Source organism: Narcine bancroftii, chromosome 1, assembly GCF_036971445.1.
Source record: "Narcine bancroftii isolate sNarBan1 chromosome 1, sNarBan1.hap1, whole genome shotgun sequence".
NCBI classification, from domain to species: domain Eukaryota; kingdom Metazoa; phylum Chordata; class Chondrichthyes; order Torpediniformes; family Narcinidae; genus Narcine; species Narcine bancroftii.
The window spans coordinates 382,464,832-382,481,506 of NC_091469.1; the positions used below are offsets into that span (position 1 = coordinate 382,464,832).

At 42.8% G+C, this 16,675-nt stretch overlaps 1 protein-coding gene across 10 annotated transcripts in view; it reads left to right on the top strand.

The window, feature by feature from the left end:
* Positions 1-16,675, top strand: part of fars2 (phenylalanyl-tRNA synthetase 2, mitochondrial) — a 423,747-nt gene that overhangs the window by 220,040 nt on the left and 187,032 nt on the right. The gene's annotated exons all lie outside the window — the stretch shown is intronic.

Below are 16,675 nucleotides of genomic sequence, written 5' to 3' on the forward strand. Positions count from 1 at the left end.
GCTGGCTGATGGAGGACCTCAGTTTTCTTCAGGCTGACTTCCAGGCCAAACATTTTGGCAGTTTCCGCAAAGCAGGACGTCAAGCGTCAAGCTGGCTCTGAATGGGCAACTAAAGCGGCATCGTCTGCAAAGAGTAGTTCACGGACAAGTTTCTCTTGTGTCTTGGTGTGAGCTTGCAGGTGCCTCAGATTGAAGAGACTGCCATCCATGCGGTACCGGATGTAAACAGCGTCTTCATTGTTGGGGTCTTTCATGGCTTGGTTCAGCATCATGCTGAAGAAGATTGAAAAGAGGGTTGGTGCGGGAACACAGCCTTGCTTCACGCCATTGTTAATGGAGAAGGGTTCAGAGAGCTCATTGCTGTATCTGACCCGACCTTGTTGGTTTTCGTGCAGTTGGATAATCATGTTGAGGAACTTTGGTGGACATCCGATGCGCTCTAGTATTTGCCAAAGCCCTTTCCTGCTTACGGTGTTGAAGGCTTTGGTGAGGTCAACAAAGGTGATGTAGAGTCCTTTGTTTTGTTCTCTGCACTTTTCTTGGAGCTGTCTGAGGGCAAAGACCATGTCAGTAGTTCCTCTGTTTGCGAGAAAGCCGCACTGTGATTCTGGGAGAATATTCTCGGCGACACTAGGTATTATTCTATTTAGTAGAATCCTAGCGAAGATTTTTCCTGCAATGGAGAGCAGCGTGATTCCCCACAAAAGACATCTCATTTAAAATGCAAGAGCTTTACTGAAGCTTGAGATTCAGACTCATTTGGCTTTGCAAAAGACAATGGAACTGCTTTGGAAAGAATGTTCAAAGCAAGAGCAAATGGAAAAGTCCAGACTCAAGTGCTGATAAGATCTTTCAAAGATTGGGTTTGGAGCCTTGGGAGAGGTTTTGGTTTTTACAAGCAGAGAGAGGAAAGAGCAAACAGGATTCTTCTCAGAGAGAGAGAGAGGAGTGAATTCTACATTAGCAGTTGAGGCTACATTATGGCAATGTTGAAAGACTCCATTTTGAAGATGGGTTCTGAGTTCAGCCTATTCAAAAGCCTTGTTGTCCTTACAAGAGGAAATGGCTGGCTAGAGTGTTTCTGCTGAAATCAGGGAAACAAGAGGAACTCTGTGGTGACCTGGAAGAAGAGGTTATCATTTGGAAAACCCATGATGGGGCAAATTTTTTCGGCAAGTCACTGAAGTGACTGATTGGATGAAATCAGTTTGTGTGTGTCCAACGAGCAACAAATCTCTCTCTGAAACCAACAAGAACCTTCCTGAGTGATAACCATTTAACTTTAAACATCAGAGCCTAGTGAAGTTTCATAAATGTTAAATTCTGTGCACAATATAAGAATTGCCTGATACCGGTGAACTTAGAGGAGTGGGAAGTGAATGATTGAACTGTGAAGCAAAGAACTTTCCTGAACATATATACACATGTGCACTTTGAATTAGAAGGGGGTTAAGTTAGGTTAAGTTAATAGTAATAAATTAATGTTTGATCCTGTTTTTATGTTTAAAGAAAATTAAAAGCAACTTCTGTTTAACCAGAATTTCTATTGCTGCTGGGTTTTGGAGTCCTCTGGGCTCGTAACAGTTCAATTGGTCTATTTTAAATTTAGTCTCATTTAATAGACATTTCCACTTTGTGGTGAGGCACTTACTGAGGAGAGCATTGAAGTCCTTAATTTTTGTGTATGTGGCAGATTGTGGATTTGAAGAGAGTTGAATTTTTCAGCTTCATAAAGACTGAAACAGGCAACAGCTGTATAATTGTATGGTTTTCCCTTTCATTCTTTCATCAACTTGGTGTGTGCTGTTAGGCAGTTTTGTTCTCAAATACAGTAAAAGTCCTAAATTCCGGACTGCTCAGGGTTTGCATCAGTCCAGATTTTCCGATATTCCAGATTCTTGGGCAAAACTGTTAAAATTCAAATATAAGGACAATAAACAATAAATTTTGTCCATTAGTGAACAAAACATTTTTTCATATAAAATACAAAGTACAAAAAAGCAAATAAAAATCTTTTTTCTTACATTTCTATACTTCCATGAGATCGCTTGTTGCAGCAGTGCATCTGTGGCACTTATGCATGCGTGCAAAAGCCGAGAGTTTTCGAGAAGTCTGGATTCTTGGTTGTCCAGATTTCTGGAATTCGGATTTTCAGACTTTTACTGTACACAGAAGTTTTATTAATCCTTTTAAAGATTCCATAAAATTGCAGGTGATATACAAATCCTATTGTATGAGACAGTTTGTAAATTCTCATCAGGTATGTTAACTAAGAACTTAGCATTTCACTTTTTGTTTGTGTCAATGCTTCTTTTACTTTGAATTATAGAATTGTGGCGGTGTGAGCAGTGGGAGAAACACAGCCACCACGTTGAGGGTCATTAACGACTGATTTTATTCAAATTCAGCACGCCCCTTTAAAGGCAGCATGAATTCAGTCACCTGGTGCATTGTGACATCATAATCGCTGCCCAGGATGCGCACTGGAAGGGATGCTGGAGTCAGAGAGAAACCTCTGACGACGTCATTTCCCCATAGCTGACCCGCCACGTGGTGATACAAGTGGGGCCGGTTCGCCATGAGGATGTGTGCCACCACACAATCCCCCCCCCCCAGAACCAGCTATGCATCCTGTCGATTTGGCGGCCGGCTCCGGCGCTTGGGCGCGGCCGTCTGTACTGGCTGTAATAACTCCAGATGGGCTGCCTCCAGGCGGTCATAAAGAGTTCCTCTCTCCCCCCCAATGTCCAGGGTGTAGGTTCCGCCAGACTGATGCAAGACTTTGTATGGCCCCTCGTACACTCGCTGTAGGGTGCACCTTGTGGTCCCCTCTGCACGAAAACGAACGGGACGAGTCAAGCTCTTTGGGGAGATGAAACGGCCAGGTGCTGTGGCGTGCCGGGGATGGGGGAGCTAGGGAGGCCAGTCGTCTGCGTAGGCCAGCAGGTTTTTGTCGGTGGCCGTGGTGTCAGGGTCTGGGCCGAAAATCTCACCCGGTAGGGAAAGCATTGCCCCATAGTCCATCTCCGCTGCTGAAGCTTGCAGGTCCTCCTTGGGTGCCGTCCTAATCCCAAGGAAGAACCAGGGTAGTTCGTCCGCCCAGTCTGGTTCGGAGATCCTGGCCGTAAGCGATGCCTTCAGGTGCCTGTAGAACCTTTCCACCAACCCGTTGGACTGCAGGAGGTATGCTGAAGTGTGGTGGAGCTTGACCCTCAGCAGTTTCGCCACCTGAGTCCACAGGGCAGACGTGAACTGCGCCCCTCTGTCGCTAGTGATGTGCGCCGGGACTCCAAAACGGGTGATCCATTGGCTGACCAGAGTCCTGGCGCACGTCTCCGTGGAGGCCTCCTTAATCGGGGCGGCCTCCAGCTACCTTGTGGCCCGATCCACCACCGTGAGGAGGTAACGAGCCTCCTTGGACACCAACAGGGGCTCAACGACATCAACGTGGATGTGTTGGAATCTGCGAACCGCCGGGTCGAATTTCTGGATGGGGGCTTGCGTGTGTTGCTGGACCTTGGAGGTCTGGCACCTGGTACATTTCCTGGCCAGTTCCTCCACCTCCTTCTTCAGCCCGTGCCATACAAACTGCTCTGCGACCACCCGCATGGTCGTCTTTATCGCTGGGTGAGCTGAAGATCTTTGCCCTCCAGTGCGACGAGACCACTAGCTGTTGAGAAGTCGCAGAGCAATGTGTCCGGGCTGCTGGGCAGCCGGACCCAGACATCCTTCAGTTTGAGGCCAGAGATGGCGGTCCGCAAGGCCTGTGTCTCCACATCATTCCTCTGTGTCTGAGCCAGTTGCTCGTAATCCAGGCCAGGTGCGAGAGTGTTGATGGCTGGACGGGAGAGCGCATCCGCCACTACATTGTCCTTGTCGGCTCTGTGTCAGATGTCGGTCGGGAACTCAGACACGTATGAGAGGTGGCGCTGCTGTCTGGCAGACCACAGATTCTTGGCCTTCGCCAGTGCTTGAGTGAGGGGCTTGTGATCCGTTAAGGCTGTGAATGGCCTGCCCTTGAGGAAGTAGCGGAAATGGCCAAATACAGTGCTAGGAGCTCCCAGTTGAAGGTGCTGTATTTGAGCTCCAGCAGGCACAGCTGCTTGCTGAAAAAGGCCAGCAGGTGCCATTGTCCATTGAACCACTGTTCCGGGCCCTCCCCCCCCCAACTGCCGTAGCTGAGACGTCCACGGAGAGCGCCGTGTGCACCTCCGGCCGCAGGTGCACCAGCAACGTGGCACTGGCCAAAGCCTACTTTGTTGCAATGAAAGCCCTGTTTACCTCCTCTGACCACAATAAAGTCTTTGCTTTAGTGGCCATGAGCGCGAACAATGGGTGCATGGTGCAAGCAGCTCCGAGGATGAAACATTGGTAAAGTTCACCATCCCCGCAAACTCTTGGAGGCCTTTCAGGGAGGAGGGTTTGGGGAATCGTTGAACAGCATTGTCTTCTCTGGCACCACCATGGTCCCAGCTGCCGAAATGGTGTGCCCCAGGAACTGGAGGGACTCCTTGCCGAACTGGCATTTGGCCGTATTGATCTTGAGGCCGACGTCCGCCAGCCGGGCAAAGAGTGTGCGGAGGTGGGCTTTGTGTTCGTCGCAGTTGCGACTGGCAATGAGAATATCATCCAAGTAAATGAGCACAAAGTCCAGGTCTTTTCCAACCGCGTCCATGAGGCGCTGGAACGTTTGGGCCACGTTCTTTAGACCAAAGGGCATATACAGGAACTCAAAGAGGCCGAAAGGGGTGATAATGGCCGTTTTACCCACATCGTCTGGATGCTCTGGGATCTGATGGTATCCCCGCACGAGGTCCATTTTGGAGAAGACCTGTGTGCCATGGAGGTTGGCGGAGAAGTCCTGTATGTGGGGCACCAGGTACCTGTTGAGGGTGGTTGCGTCGTTCAACCGACAGTAGTTCCCGCACGGTCTCCAGCCCCCGGACGATTTTGGGACCATTTGGACCAGCGATGCCCAGGCGCTGTCCGAGCGCCAGCTGTTTCCCAGTTCCTGGAACCTAGAGAACTCCTCCTTTGCCTGCTAGAGCTTCTCAAGCAGCAGTCGTCTGGGTCTAGCGTGCAGCGGGGGCCCTGTGTGTGATGTGGTGGAAGACTCCATGCTGGGGCAGGGTGGCATTGAACCATGGCTCTAAGATGGCAGGGAATTCGTGGAGGATCTCGCCGTACACGTCCCTGGCGCTGGCTATGGTGGCGATTTCGGGCCTGCGGGCTCGTGCTGTGTCCAGTCGGGTGGAGTGGAACATTCGGGTGTTGACCTACCTTTTCCCCTTCATGTCAACCAGTAGGCCGTGAGCTCTGAGGAAGTCGACCCCTAACAGCGCTACAACGAACCTCCAGTGGAATTTCTCCTTCCCGATCTGGATCTGTGCCCCGCGGGTGCTGTAGGTCCTGATGGTGAAGCCGTTGCCGCCCGCAGGGTTGTCCTCGAGATCAGGTGCTAATCTCTAATGCTGTGGGGGGGGGGGGGGGGGGTGAAGGACGCTGAGCTCAGCCCCTGTGTTCACCAGGAATTGGCGGCCGGTGGATCTGTCTGTCACATGAAGGAGGTTATTTGTGTGGCCAGTCATTGCAGCAATCAATGGCAGCTGGCCTGGTCGTTTCCCTGAAATCCACAGGGCTGGCAGCACTTACAGGCTTGCGCTTCCCCAGTGTTGGTGGTAGAAACACCAAGTCAACTGGCCCTTCTCTGCCTTGGTCTTGGGAGTGGTTTGTGGTCGGCTTGCTCCTGGTCGTGCCACCTGGTTGAGGGCTGCCTCGTTCTCCCTCTTCGTGAACCAGAGGGCATCCGCACGGGCTGCTGCTCTCCTTGGGTTCGAGAATTCTTCATCTGTGAGGAGCAGCTGGATGTCCACTGGCATCTGTTCCAGGAATATCTGGTGGAAGAGAAAACAAGGCTTGTGGTCTTCTGCCAGGGTCAGTATTTAGTCCATCAGCACCGACGGTCTATGGTCCCCAAGCCCATCTAGGTGTTTGCCCGAAAATTCCAAGCAGCAGGTCTTTGAGGGTGGTGTACTTGCCCGTAGCCGGGGGGGTGGCGGATGATGTTGTCCACCCTTGCTGCCGTATCTTGGTCCAGAGTGCTCACGACATGATAGAACATCGTGGCGTCTGAGGAGATGTTGTGGAGTTGAAATTGTGCTTCCACCTGCCTGAACCACGTTCTCGGTCGGTGGGTCCAAAAGGGGGGAAGCTTGATGGAGACAGCGTTAACCTCTGCTGAATCCTTAGTGTTTTGAGTTCAGAAAAACATATAGGCTCGTCGGGGTCACCACTGTGGCGGTGTGAGGAGTGGAAGAAACACAGCCACCACGTTGAGGGTCATTAACAACAGTTTTTATTCAAATTCAGTGCGCCCCTTTAAGGGCAGCATGAGCTCAGTCGCCTGGTGCATTGTGACATCATAATCGCTGCTCAGGGCGCACACTGAAAGGGATACTGGAGTCAGAGAGAAACCTCTGACGACACCATTTCCCCATTGCTGCCCTGCCACGTGACGATTCAAGCAGGGCCAGTGATGTGAGCTGCCACAGAATATTATTTTCAACACTTTTATCAGCTAAAGAGAAATGCTGGGCAATTTCTCCAGAGTGGAGGATAGTTGTATATAAATGGTCAGTAACTTATGATAATGTGCTCACCAATCTTAATTGAAAGGGGAATTAATTAATAATCTTAACTCTGGTATTTGTAAAATTTCCAAGATGACCTTCTGTTTTAACAATTCAAAGCTGTGCTAGATATGATGCTTGTTTGTGTAGTGGGACATTCAGACTGGCACTCAGTAAAGGCTTGGTGGAGGGAAAGCAAAGGATGATTTTTTGGCATGTCGGAACACCCTATTCTTGTGTGTCATTTTTCAAACATTTACATGTTTATTTTCTGCCCTTACTGAGAGCACAATACATGTTGGGAGAAGTGAAGAAGTTAGGAGTTTAACCTTTTTGTGATAATTTGGCTAGCCCTGCAATTCAAGCATTAAACATTTTGATCATGTCTGTAAGAGTGATGGACTAAGAGTTATAGTATTACGACAATTTATTTTGTCCATTACAAATCTCAGTGGATGAGCACTGTATATGCTCATCTTCCCTCTTCTTTTCCAAAATCTATATTAATTTTTTTTTAATTTATGGAAAGCAGAGGATTGACTAGATATGATTCAGCTATAAGCACAATGAATTTTGATAGTATTCAGAGCATTCTCTTTTTTGAATATTTTATTTAAATCAACACATATATGATAATTATAACAGTATCAAATCACAATGTTGTGTTTATAAATATATGTTGATATATAGTAAAAAAAAGTGAAAAAAACTATTAAAACTGAAAAAAACTAAAACTGAAAACTCTTAAAAACCAAATAAACCCTGCCCCTCCCTAACTCTTATTAAACCCAATAACTAGAATCTAAATCTAAAATATAGAATAACATAACTATATATTCATTTGGATTGCTTCAGATGACGCTCAAAGATCCCAAAAGCTTCACTGGTTGGGATAATTCAAAACAAAGAAAAAAAATTATAGATTTAATCTCATTATTCTAGCATACAAGCTCCAAGCTTGTAGAAATACAGAATATTTACCCCGTAAATTTTTCTTAAGGAATATAACTGAATCTCTGTATGCCATCATCCTAGTGTTAATGAAATATCGGATTTCCAACTAACAGCAATACATTTCCTTGCTATTACCAAAACTAATTTAACAAATTTCAATTGAAAATCTGATAAAGATAATTTAGGAGTTATATTCTCTAAATTTCCAAGCAATAATAATTAAGACTGTAATGGAAAAATAACACCAGTAATTCATTGTAAAAATTAACAAACGGAAATCCAAAAAGGGTTAACCTTTGGACAAGACCATGTGGAATGAACAAAGGTTCCAACTTCTTTTCCACATCTAAAATGTTGATCCGATACATTTGATTTCCATCTATTCAACCTCTGAGTTGTGATATACAATTGATGTAAAAAATTATATTGAAGTAATCTATACCTTACATTAATAGTATTGGACAAAACTTCTTTACATAAATCTTGCCAAACCTGCTGATCTATTGTTGTGTTTAAATTTTATTCCCATCTTTCCTTTAGGTGCTTTTTCTTGAAACAACATATATGCATTTGAAATTAATTTTTTCATAATTCCATCAACAATTATCTGTTCTAAATCTGTAAGATCTTATAAAATCATATCAGATCCTAATTTCTCTCTTAAGTAGGCTCTTAATTGAAAATAACAAAAAAGCGTGTTGTGAGGAATATACTTAATTTATTCAGAGCATTCTCCAGCAACAAACTTTCTGACCAAATTAAATTTTAACAATCTAGTAAATTAATTATATACATTTAATTGCTTATCATCCTCATTTGCCAGCTCTTCTTATACATTTGCTTCATATTACTTGTTCATTCTCTTGTCCAGATGAAAATAAATAGAGATTGTACAATGTAATTTATTGAAGGACAATCTGTGTTTTATTTCTGGACGTGGGCGATACATGTATCTCAACTTCAAATGAAGGAGCTGTTCAACAAATATGGGACATGAAGGAACAAGATCTTTGAGATGACCTAAAAAGACAGTTGCTGATTATGACAACTGTGGTGAATACGAAGCATATCACACCCTTTGAAAAAGAGAATTCCAAACATACCCCTTTAAGAGAAACAAGTTAACCTCACCCCAGTCTTAAGTGGGTGACCTTTTATTCTTAGATAGTGATTCCTTGCTTTAGATGCCCCAAGAAGATGAAGCTCCACATCCACCCCTCAGGATCTTGGAATATATAATTAATTGACCCTTCTCACAGTCCATTGGGAAAATGTCTAGGCTGCCTAACCTTTCTCTATATGACAACCTGCCCATTCTGGGTGTTAGTAAAGCTTTTGCAAAAGATTTCTAGTTTCTCACAGTTTAGATAATGTGCAACTTTTAAAATCTTCCTTTCAGAATTTCACATTTTCCCTCATTATATCCCATTTACCAGATCATTCTCCACCTACTTGGCCTACCTATATCCTTTTGTAGCCTCCTTTTAACCTCCACAACTGATTTTCTTACATATTTAGGGGTGTCATCAGAAAGTTCAGGTACCATCATCAAAAAACACAGTATGAAAACTCATCGATCGATCTTCACATTGATTCTACCCAAACCTATTATCTCCCCACATTTCTATCAACTCCACCCAGATTATACCACTCATCCAAATTTCAGAACATAAGAAGTAGGAGCAGGAGAAGGCCATCATACAGCTAAATAAAGTAAGAGCACAATCACAGAGTATAGAGTTACAATGAAAAGAAGATCAATTAGTGCCAAGTAAGGGCTTCATGATAGTAATCTTGTGGGGTTTGGTCAGGAGTGTGATGGTTGCGGGGAAGAAACGATTTTATTTATTTATTTTATTTATTGTTTATTTACAAAACAGTAGAAGTTGATTCCAGCCATTGAGGCCCAGGCCTCCAAATTACGCCCAATTAACCTACAACCTCTATGTTTTGGAGGGTGAGAGGAAATTGGAGCACCTGGGGAAAAAAACCAGGTAGGTCACAGGGAGATCATACAAACTCCTTACAGACAGCAGCAGATTCAAACCCAGGTCATTAGCACTGAAATAACATCATGCTACCCACTATGCTAACTGTGCTGTCCTACCTGTGTGGAGGTTTCACACTCTTAAACTTTCTCCACAATGGGAGGAGAAGAGAATGTGACTGGGGTGTGATGGGTCTTTCAGTATGTTGGCTGCCTTTCCTAGGCAATGGAAGATGAAGATAGAGCCCAGGAAGGAAAGAGGTTGTGTTATATTCTGACCTGCTTTCACTAGCTTCTGTAGCTTCTTCAGATCTTGAGCAGAGCTGCTCCTGTACCATGCTGTGATGCATCCAGCAACATGTTTTCAATGGTGCACTCGTAGAAGTTATTGAGGGACAAAGTGGAACATGCTAAACCTCCTTAGTCATCTGACAAAGTGCAGGTATTGATGCAGTTTCTTAACTGTCATGTCAACAATTATCTTACTCATATCATGACTTGAGAGACAGATTTAGTGCACCACGCCACTCTCTATCTCCATCTTGGAACACAAACTATCTAAATATTTTGCACACCAGCTGACTCTCACAGTTATCTGGACTGCACCTCTTCCCACTCAGTCTTCGATCCTCCATCTCTGTTGTACCTGTACCGATATTGAGGGCTCCTATTCTCCAATGCTTCACTATCTTTACATCAACTGCAAACTTACTAACCCACCCAACTATATTTTATCCGTCATTATATAAATATATATGTATAGAGAGAGAGAGAGAGAGAGAGAGAGAGAGATCTGAAACAAGGGTCCCAACACCAATCCCTGTGGAACACCACTGGTCACAGGCCTCCAGTGCAAAAATCAGCCTTCCACCACTACTCTCTCTTCTATTGACCAGCCAATTTTGTATCTAAACTCATCACAAATCCACAATGTCTGAATCAGCCTACCTTGATAAATCTTGTCAAAAACCTTACTGACATCCATGCATACAACATCCACTGCTCTACCTTCATCAGCCATCTTTATAAAAACTTTATCAAATCGGTAAAACATGCCCTGCCCTCACAAAGTTATGTTGACAGTTCCTCATCTGACCATTCCAAATGTACATAAATCCCAGCCTTAAGTATCCTTTCCAAAGGTTTCTCTATCACTGATGTGAGGCTTACTGATCAATAATTTCCTAAATTATCCTTTTTTGAATAGATATAACATTTGCCACTTTCCTCTCCTCTGGGTCCTCTCCTGTCCCTGACTCTAGATAGGATCTTTTAAAGATCTTAACAATCTCTTCATTTTCAATAACCATAATAACCAAGGATGGATATATATTCCATCAGGCCCAGTGGACATCCACCTTAATGCTTCTCAAAAGACCGAACACCACTTTATTGATCTTAAAATGTCATTATACATATTCATTCTCCACATTCTGTTCCTTACCACTGTCTATGTCCTTTTCCTTGGTAAACCCTGTTGCAAATTATTCTAAGCATAAATTCTGTCCTATGTTCCTTACCTCTCCTTAGTCATCTTGCTTTTAATGTAAGTATAAAATGCCAGTGGTTTTCCATAACCCCGCTTGCCAAGAATGTCTCCTGGCCCCTTTAGGCCTTCATCGTGTCCTTGAGCTCTTTACTGCAATCTTTATGTTCTTCTTAGGGCCCTGTTGAATTATAGCTCCCTGAATATTACATTTGCCTCATTTTTCTTCTAGACTAATTTCATGACCTTATCATCCAACGTTATCTTGCTATCTGTATTATTTTTTTTTTAAATGTTGACATATAGCACAGTATGTCAACATTTGGCCCACGAGCCTGTGCCACCCAATTACGCCAGATTGGCCTACACCCCCAGTACGTTTCGAATGGTGGGGGAAAACCATGAAGACATGAGGAGAACATACAAACTTCTTATAGACAGTGTGGGATTTGAATCTTGGTCCCGTCACTGACACTATAACAGCGTTGCGCTAACCGCTACATCAACCATGCTGCCCGTAGATCTTATCCTTCCTTCGCACTGGAATTTGCAGGTCCTGGAGTCTAATTACTTGGTCCTTAAACAATTGACACATGTCACCTGTTCCAAATTACACTCCCCCCCCCCCCCCCCACCTTGCTCCTGTCTAATCATGTCATAATTTACACTCACCCAAGCTTAATCTTTTTCATAACTATCTTTAAAGCTAAGGAAAAGTGATCACTATTCCCAAAATGTTCCCCCACTGAAACTCCAATCACCTGGCCCGGCTCTTATGTCGTTATCTAGTATGGCCCCTTCCTAGTTGGACTATCTTACATGCTGCTTCAAGAAACTCTCCTAGATGCACTTAAGAAATTCTGCCCCATCTAAGCCTCTGGTACTGGTTAGTAATTCTCAGCCAAATCTTTGTAAGGGCCACATCATAATTCCATGTAATTATCTATGCTCACCTTCCTTACCCATTTTACTCTGCAATGAAATAAATATAACCCATCAGTTGCACTCTTTTCATTAGCCCATCTCTTCCTGTCCTTCCTTTCAGACTTACTTGTCATAACATCTAAGATCCCCCAACCTCTCCACATGATAGCCTGCTGCTCTGGTTTCCATCCCCTTGTCATTCTAGCTTAAACTCACCTGAATCCTGGAGAGTCTTCCAGGATCAGAGACTAACTGGGTAAATAAAGTGGCGTGCAATCAAAAGAGATAATTTTAGTCAAATGTTATAATCATATTGCCTCAGATGGCAAAGATGGGAATGCAAATTGGTTTTCAGCCAGAGCAAGAAACTGCAGTGTTTGGCCACCAAAATGCATTGCTCCCTCTGAGTGAAGAAATACTTGTCCCTGAGAGGAAAACTTGGTCTCAGTGCAACTCTTTGACTGGAAATCAAGGATTCAAAGATGCTACATCATTCCAAACTCATTTAAAGAGACTCTAATTATTATAGAAACTATAGGTATGTCCAGAAATTGGATTAGGTTGTGCATTTGCTTTTCAGTCTTGTAAGTGAAAATTGATAAATTTAGGTATTAGAGACTGGGCTCTTCCTGTTGTGAGGCATCCTTGGACCCTCTGATTTCTGAAATAGGGCCAAACAAGAACTTTGTACCTCATTCCACATTACATTGGACTTTTAACCGTATTTTTCTGGGGATTCTAAGGACAATGGTTTTAATCATTTGGCATTGAACAGGGAGATATGCAAATGAAGGAGAAGCTTGCTCAAATACAAGGTTCCCAATCCCCAGCATATTGTCCCAATATCCCTTACGTTTTCCCTTGTGATTTTCATCCTCCTGCCACCCTTGTCATCCATCCTTCACCTCCTTCAACAATGTGACAGACCTATTTGACTTTCCACCCTTTCAACCAACAGAGCCTGCATCCTAATCCTAGGCAATAAAGATCCTGTGCAAAAGTTCATGGCTATTTTCAAGCTAGGCATTGCCCCTTGGTTGCAATTGAGTACTATTTCTGCCAAGCAATGACTAAAATAATTGCTGTATAACTGCACCAAAGCCATTCCAATACACCATTTATCAATGGAGAGACAAAAGTCTTCAGGTTTTGAAATATAGAGCAAAAGAAATATCCATATTTTTCTAACATCACCCCCAACCCCCTTATTACCCAGTTCCTTTCCCCTTCTCGAATTGCTTTTCTCCCACCCATCTATCTCCTCCCGCACTGTTCGCATCTGGTCACCATTCTTTTTTATGATTCACCCATCACTGCCCTGCTTCTTTTGTCCAATCACTCCTCCAGTGGGCCCTACTGGCTCCATCAGTCTATCATCCTTCACCTCTTCTCAATTCACCTATCACCTACTGCCCGCCACTTTTAATACTGTCATCTTTTCTCTCCTTTCCCAGTCCTTGAGAAAAGGTTTGTCCCAAAATGTCATATCCATTTCCCACTATGGATGCTGCCAGTTTATTTTTAACCCTGCAAGAATCACAATTGTTTCCCTCATCTAGGTTGTCACTTAGGTGCCCAGGATCTGATAGCCATGGAACAGAATGATCATACTTTGTGAACCAACCTTAGCTTCAGGAGATGGATCAAATATATCTATTAAGGCAGGGATGGCCAACCTATGGCACTTGAGCCGAAAGTGGCACATTGCTTCCCAGTGATAATAATAAAAAAGTAAGCTTACTCGTGCAAAAAGTACTAACCAAAAAAATGATTTGTAGAAATTCTATAACAGGAATTCAAATAGCTTAGAGCTAGAAATGGGGTTTACTGAGAATGTCTAAAACTTAGCAATTATTTTTAGCGATTTTATTATTTAGCTACATTTTTTGGTGAATGTTGCTTTCTTTCATGTTAATTTGTTTTCAATTTTTTTTAAATGTTCAAGAGTCCAACTAGGAAAGAAGGACTTTTGTTCTGCAATCGTTCCATAACTATTTAATACATGCTTGATACTTGTTTGATCCTCAGGCACCAGGCATCTGCACCAGCGGTGCGTCGCAAGTTTCAATTTTGTTCAATTTTGTACTTTTTTGAAAATTAAATCTTGTTTTTACATTCAGTTACCCATCACAGTGCAAAAGTAAATGAACAAAAGAAAAGCAGAAAGTGAGAGCATAAATTCAATGAACAGTGGGAAAATGAGTTCTTATTTATAGCAGGTCAATCAGGAAAGGTGTCGTGCATTGTTTGTGAAAACACTTTATCACATAATAGAATTTTCTGCTGCTCTCAGTAACTAATTTAATTCCAAACATTAAAAACTTGGCAAAATCAAAATAGACTCAAAAGTCTCATTAAAGTAAGTAATGTTTATCTTGATTTTATATTAAATCAATATCATTTAAAAATGCTAAATATGTCTATATTAACATTTTTACAAGAATTGAATGAGGGTAAAAGTGTTGTATGGCGCATCTGAACGTGCGTGAAAAAATTGATGCATGGAATGTCAAAGGTTGGCTACCCTGTATTAAAGTATAGAAGTATCAAAAGTTAGTGCTTTATTCTGTTACAACTTAAACTGACAAAAGTGGTAAGAATATTCCAAGGAGTGAAAAAAAAATTACAAATACAACTTATAAATAATGTGAAAAGAATTGGTTATATACTCTGCAGTTTGTGAATAATAAAAAGAAAATTATGACAGGAATTAGACTTCTAAAAGCTAACAATATATTTATAAACCATAACCTTGGCATTTGGAAATATTGCTAATCTAAAGACTTAAAGGAAGGAAATGACTGATAAATGTCACATTTATAATAAGCAAGGCAGAGGATTGAGGTGGGTATCATCCATCCTGAATAGCCAAGAAAGAAGTAAAATCCAAAAGGTACAGGAAAAATATTGGAAAATGGTACGTCTCTAATGTCCAAGAGAAAAATGCTGAATATTCTGGAAATCTGATTAAAATAGAGGAACTACTGGAACTGCTCAGTAGGTCAAACAGGTCTCATCAAAGCTCCAGTTGTAATCCATTATTCCAACTTCACTCCGTATTTCCACTTGATTTTACAATTTTTTTACACATCTTTGAGAAGTAGGAATGTAAGAGACAATGAGAATTGGAATACAAGCCCTGAAGTCCATTTCTAATAGGACAGAATTCAAAAGTAGAGCTGCTATGATAAACTATAATAAAACTTCACATTTTGAGAAGTGTGTACAGCCTGTTCTCCACATAACAATAAAATAAATCCAGAGATAAAACACGAATTGGGGGTGGGGGGGGGGGGGGGTGGATATCCTAACACGGAAAGTCAGAAGACTGCAAATTCATTATTTGCTAAAGGGATGATCTGAAAGCTTTTTAAATTATGGTTTAGAACATAGAAAATTACAGCACAATACAGGCTCTTCAGCTCACGATGTTGTGCCAGCCCATAAATACCTACAAAAAGTGCGGCATGGTTGGCGTAGCAGTTAAAGTAATGCCTTTACAGCGCCAGTAATTGGGACTGGGGTTCGAATCCTGCAGTAAGGAGTTTGTATGTTCTCCCACTATCTGCGTGGGTTTTCCCCAGCGACCCTGGTTTCCTCTCACCATTTGAAACGTACAAGGGGTGTAGGTTAATTGGGTGTAAATTGGGCGGCATGGACTAGTGGGCCAAAATGGCCTGTTAATGCGCTGTATGTTTAAATTTTTTAAAAATTTTAAAAACTAAGCCCTCCTTACCTCATAATCTTCTATTTTGTTTTCATCCATTTGGCTGTCTAGGAGTGTCTTAAATGTTCCTATTGTTCTAGCCTCTACCACCATCCCTGGCCATGCATTCTAAGCACCCACAATTCTCTGTGGAGATAAATTTACCCCTGATATCTCCCCTAAACAATCCTCCCTTCGCTTTGTAGAAATGTCCTCTGGTGTTTGCTACTTGCGCTCTGGGAAAATGTGCTGGCTGATCTACATTATCAATGCCTCTCATGATCTTGTAGACCTCCATTAAGTCATCCCTCATCCTTCTTCGCTCCAAAGAGAATCGTCCCAGCTGTACTAATCTTGACTCATAAAATATATTTCCAATCAAGGAAACATCCTGGTAAATCTTCTCTGCACCCTCTCTATAGCTTCCACATGTTTCCTGCAATAAGGTGACCAGAACTGAACACAATATTCTAAGAGTGGTCTGACTAGAGTTTTATAGAGCTGCAACATTACTTCTTGACTCCTGAACTCAATCCCCTGAATAATGAAGCCCAGCATACCATAGGCCTTCTTGAATGTCCTAACAACATGTACAGCGACCTTAAGAGGAAAGAGATACTGGAGTATCAGAACCACCACCAGGCTGACGGACAGCTTCTTCCCATGGGCAATGAGAAAGGAATTACTCACACTAATCATTTGAGATGCTCATATTCATGAAGCAATATTTATTTATTTGTATAAATGAAATACTTGTCGTGCATATGTATTGATTGCCTGTATGTGTGTCATGTCTGGTTGTATCCCACCCTATGTATTTTTGCACCAAGACCATAGAACACTGTTACGTTGGGTTGTACTTGTACAATTGGATGACAATAAATTTGACTTAAGAGATCTTGGATTTGGACTCGAGGGGAAAATCAGCCCACTCACCATTGTCCTGGGAGGGAGGTGTGGATAAAATTGCTTAATAATGCTCATGTACC